Raw genomic sequence first — 6,151 nt, forward strand, 5'->3', positions numbered from 1 at the left:
AAAATTTTGAAAAAAAAAAAAAAGAAACTCGAACTTCAAAAAACCCATACTCATAAGTGAAATAAATCAGACCTCCATGTGTAAGCACCATATTGTCTCCCTGGTTTGAGGAACTGAAAGCGTAAATCAGGTCCAAAATGAACAGCAGATATTGTGAAAAGAGAAGAAATTGTTCAAAAGGAAAAAGGAATTAGGGTGGAGGAAAAAACAATGGATTGTAGAGAAAAGGAAAAAACCAAAGTACAAGATAGTTATACTACTATTTTCTCTTAGTTCATTGAAAAAAAAGGTTTATTTGAATATTATTTGGAGAAGTTTTTAAACCCATATCTTGGATTCTGATTGACTACTTTAAAGATAACAATACTCAATGTATTATCCATTGTTATTCTCCTATTATTTTGTTTTGAAATTTTGTTTTACTTTTTTTCCCACAAAATAAAAAAAAGGAAAATCAAACCCCAAATCACTTTCTCCAGGACCCCATGGGAATTATGTACCCTCAACAATAATCAAGACCCATGGATGAGTAGCTGGGTGAACCAAAATAGTTCATGGTATACTAGAGAATACTGGTCCAATCCTCCTTCTCTTCCTTCATCCCAATATTTAAAAATAAGATGCTTGTGTCTTTTTGGAACATTTTACAACTGGGTGGTGCCATCTTTCCAACTCCATGGTTTCCCTTTTGGGACAAGCTTGTGAGCAGAGACGGATGATCAGGTTGCCCTCCAGCCATAACAGCATACTATAGTGTATAGATGTAGGCATATACCTAGAACATAAAGGAAATTTCAGAGATTGAATAAAAGATGGTAGATCATGTAAATCCTAAATAAACAAAAACTGATATGTACACATTAATGTCAAAAATAATGAACTTATAGTTACATAGGGACTTAACCCAGGTGCTCATAAGTGAATGGGGAAAAAATGTGGTAATTATGGGGCCACAGAGGAAAGTGATTGACCATGTAGAGTGTGCCTAAGGAGAGTCACATGGAGAGAAAACATTCTCTCAGGCTTTCACAGAGAGCAAATTGGTCAAGCAATGGCTATGACTCATCCATATGCCTGACACTGACAAAGGATCTACAAACTGCAGTACAGGGTTTCAGGGTAAATCCTGAGGGGATTTGACTGAACTTGTCAGATACAAAAGTTACATTTCTTGTTATATAGGTCTTGCTTTATCTTGGTCTTAATCATCTAGCAGAAAAGTATAAAGATGAGGTATAAAAAGTAAAGCCATATTAATATGCTGAGTTGTAAAAGGCTCAAGTCAACAATTTCTGACATTGCCAGTCTTGCAGATAACCCACTACCATTATGGACTACTGGAGTATATTGGATTATTTTGCTGAATTCACTCACCTAAAATATTTAAATAGCAATAGAATACCCATATGTGACAAAACTAAACAAAAAAGGGATATAAATAAAGGACTATTTTGTAGTGAAATATATATATATATATTAGGATAGATATACAGCTACTGTCTCTTAATTTAATGAAGAGAAAGATTTGTACTAATAGTGTTTGGACAGGATATCATGTCTGCATCTTTACTATGAATAACTACTATGAAGACAATATGTAATGTATTAATTATTGTAACTATCCTACTAATCTGTCTTGAAATGTCTCATTGATATTTGTTTCTCAATGAAATTAATTTAAAAAAAGAAAATGTGGTATATATACACACAATAGAATATCATTCAGCCTTAAAGAAGAATAGAATTCTCTCATTTCCAGCAGAATGGGTGGAACTAGAGAACATTAGGTTAAGTGAACTAAAGCAGACACAGACAAATGATGCATGTTCTCCCTCATAGGTGGGAGTTAAAAAACAGCTGAAATGTACAACAGTGATCACTGGAGGTGGAGAATAGGTGGGCAGGGTGAGAGTAGGGAGGCTGGATCTGGTCAGCACACACTTCATGCACGTGTTGAAATAGCACACTGCATTCTATTAGTATGTACAACTCATACATGTTCATCAAAACTGAAACAAAAAAATCAAAAAGTAAATTTTAAGGAAAAAAAGTATGGTAGAAATGGAATGGCTCATTGTCTAATGAAAAATATTAACTTTAATTTTAATATAAACTGCCTTGAAATCTATTCAGTGCAGAATGATCTTCCTTCCTGAATCATCCTTAGTTTTGAATGTAGGAAGGAGAAAATTCTCTATTGACTGAGTTTCTAGTCTTTGAATTTTTACCCTTCAGTCTGGTCCTTTTTTCCCCCATTATCCAACCTTATCTCCAGGCTTCTCCCAGAGTCCTTCTGTTCACCTCTGACTCTTATCCCCGTTCCCTACCCTGCTGTGTTCCATGCTGCAGATCTGGGAACATAATTATGGGAGGAGGAAGAGGAGAGGGGAGCAGCCCAGTTACTTTCCCCATATCTTATCCCTAGGTAGGTAGCATGGTTTAAACTGAAACTGTCCCCCCAAAGCCTCCTGTGTTTGAAAGATGATGTGGGGGTGCCGTGCTCATGAGAGAATTTATCCATTGATATGTTCAGTAGCTGAATGCATTGCAAAGAGGCAAGGCCAGGTCGCAGGTGAGTCACTGCTGGTGTGGAGTTGTCCTACTCCTCCTGTCCCTCTGCTGCCTTGGGGTGAGCAGCTTTCTTCCAGCAGGCCCTTCCATCATGCTGTTTGTACAATGAAGCCCGCAAACTGTGTGCTGACCCCCCTGGAACCTAAACCAAAATAAGCGTCTCCTCCTTTAAGTTTCAGGTGTCATCCACTTGTCCTAGTGAGGGCGGGAAAGCTGACGGACACACTGGTCATGCGGGCTAGTGGTTTTGCTCAACAATGTCACACGTGCTATAAGGCAACTATCTTTATATGGCATTCTGTGCCTCCAGGGCTCACTCATCACTTTCCTGTTTATCCCTAAGGCTTGAGGTAGCAACAGTGCTGCTGTTACCTGCTCTCTCCAGCCTAGAATTGCTCTCTGTTGCTGTGACTTACTCACACACTGAGGATCATAGTGAGGCAGGGAGACAGCACGAGACCCAGGGAGACAGAACATGAGCCCTTCAGCATGTGTGGCTGGGCTTAGGTCCTGTTTTCTAAGGTTCAGGTGTCATCTTCCTAACCCAGCAATAGGCTCCAACCGTGATCTAAACAATCAGCAAAACATGGCGTGTAGTAGAAAGTTCTAGAGACAAGCAACGCCCTATGAAAAGATCTCTCAGAGCAACACTGGACCATGTGGGGAGAGAATTTTGGGAAGGATTCTGGCAAACAGAGTTGCAGGCAGCCAGGGAAAGGCCACACCAAAGAGGGAATTGGAAAGATAAAGTGAAGGACGATGGCCAAGGCCAGGGCTCCAGAGGCAGCACAGCCTTCATTGCGTTGGTGAGATTTTCTTTCCAGGAACAAGACATTCATACACTGCTAAATCATGCCTTTGCCTGGTCATGGTGGTGCATTCCTCTGATCCTAGCACTCCAGAGACTGAAGCAGGAGGATTACCACAAATTCGAGGTCTACCTGGGCAACATAGTTCAGGGCCAGGACAAGCCTGAACTATAAGACAAGAATCTCTCTCTCTCTCTCTCTCTCTCTCTCTCTCTCTCTCTCTCTCTCTCTCTCTCTGTCTTTATTTTGTTTTCAGTTAATAGTGTTTACAAAAGCACATCTTCTGATGTTCTGAGTTCCTGTAGGCCCACTTGCAAATCAAACATTCCTCCTTGTAACCTCAAGGTTGGTCACAGTTTGCCTGAGACACGGCATTTTTGTGTATAAAAATTCCTAGACACAGAGTTCCCTGGGCAACCTGTTCCAGTCCCTCCCAGACTCATTTTCTAAAGCTGTTTGCTTTCACTTAAAGTACTGCTTTTTGCTTTCTCTCTACAATAAATTCTTTGGCTCAGTCCTTCTTTGAATCTCGACCATGTAGTTCTTTCTGGGTTGAGAGAAGAACCCACCAGCCATATGGTAATAATAGCTTTGTAAATAGATCTTTAATCAAACTTTGCTCAGGTTGATAAATTTGCCTTGCCATCTTTTGCCTGCAGGGATCTGATGCACATTTAAATCCAGCTTCCCACTGCTTCCATCCTCCTATATCATCCCACATTCTGCCAGCTCCCAACCCTGAGAAGTTGTCCTTTGTTAGAAGACCAGGAAACCTCAACATCTTCCAGGAGTTGTGAGGCATGGACAGGAGATACCAGTAACTTCTGTCTGTAGTGTCAGTAAAAGACATTCTAGGAAAAAGCATAAATATTAATTTTCAAAGGGAGGAATGAGTTATAAAAATGCAAAAAGTCAACCTGCTCCTCAGCGATACATGATGAGATCTCTTGGGAGTGAACAGGATAAAATCAAAATATACACTGAATCCTTCAAAAATTCATGACAGTTAAGGACACATTGCCATCAATATCCCCCCAAATATGCCCTCACTTTGAAAACACTGAACCCAATGCTATTTCCACTTGGTGGAGCCGCTCTGGCCTTTCTCTTTTGTGAGTGTCTTTGGTTGTACTTTCATGGCTGCTGTGAGGCCCTGCGTAGTTTTCAAATGTTTACAGCAAAGTGTGCCAAGCAAAACCTTGGTGAGTCCCCATGCACCTTATTCACCAGGTTTGGCACCTTGCAAGTGCTGGATCATCCACAGAGTTAAAATGACCATGAAAGAAAAAAAATGGTTTTAATTGGTTCAGGAATAAAGGCTGTCTCAATAACATAACTAGACACTCATGAAAGAGGACTTCAGCACTGCTTTGGGAAGTGGAATTGTTGGTATAAGTGTGTTCATACTGAGAAGGAGTGTTTTGAGGCACGTCAATGGCAATGCATCTTTTATTACAACAAAATTTTTAAGTATTTATTTATTTATTTCTGTATTTTAGAGAAGGTTCACAGGGTGTTCAGGGTCTCACTACTAGATCAGACTTGTAGTGATCCTCCTGTGTACAGCCTCCTAAGTGCTGGGATTACAGGTGTGTCACCACACCCAGTCTGAATCACCATCTCAGTGTGCCCCGGGGGTGGGGCCAACACCGCAGGCTTGAGGATTGAATCCCTGGCCACTGCGCCTGCTTGCAGGTGATTTAATCCACTGAGCTATGTGGCTGGCCCTAATGTTCAAATATTTAGATGTTGACCTTATCTTTTAATCACAACTTATACAAATGCTGGACAAGCACCACAATAAAAGCACACAAAAAGCTAAAAATTCAAGAAGGGAGATCTGCACATAGAGAAACAAGGAGGGAGATCCTAGATACAGCTGTGAGTGGGAGCTGGAGCTTGGTATTTCCTGGTGGCTTTGAAGGTGGACACAACACACTAGAAGCTGGGGTATTTCATCTCCATCTGCGGTGGTGGGTTACGGGCGGCTCATAAAGCTCCCAAGAATCAATTGTTTCATAAGTTCTACAAATCATTCATGAAACAGAACCATTATTAAAATTATTTAAACTGATAATATTAAAAACTAAAGAAATGCTATAAACTCAACCCTTTCTAGTGTTTCTCATGGCTGGTCACAGATGCTCCTATAATTACTGACATCTGTGGCAGGTGAATGTCGGAAGTCCCCCAGGAGAGTGAGCTGCTCTACCTCCCTTCCCAGTTCTACATTCAGTGACATCATGCTGGTAACTAAAAAATAAGCTTTTGTGCAAGTATTTACACTATGGAAACCAGCAAATGCTGTGAATCAGGGCTTGACTCATAATTGTGATTCTTACATCAGAGGTTGATCAGTTTTTTTCTTCAAAGCCACATAGAAACATTTTATTTTAGTTTGCACTTTAAATCTTTATATCTGTTTGTAAAATATCAAAACTTTTCTATACCAAATTAACTTAGGATGTAAACAAGCAATCAGCCTTATTAGGAATCATAAGAAATTTAAGAAATCCTTAAAAATATCCCCATTGTTGTAAATTTTATGAAATACAATTTAGTTTTTTTTCCCAAAGTTCTATTGATAAACAGATAGCAATGAGACAGTTTCAAATCCAATCAGAAGTACAGTTTCAACAAATAATACACTGCATATATTCTTCTTAGTGGTTAATTGCTGTACCAGAAGTGGACTTGTGATCCTATTTACAAACACCATTAGAACAAATCATTCTATTCATTAAGAGAATGCAACTATATATCTATCCTAA

The sequence above is a fragment of the Octodon degus genome, unplaced genomic scaffold (genome assembly GCF_000260255.1).
Source record: "Octodon degus isolate 3935 unplaced genomic scaffold, OctDeg1.0 scaffold00005, whole genome shotgun sequence".
In the NCBI taxonomy this organism is placed as follows: Eukaryota; Metazoa; Chordata; class Mammalia; order Rodentia; family Octodontidae; genus Octodon; species Octodon degus.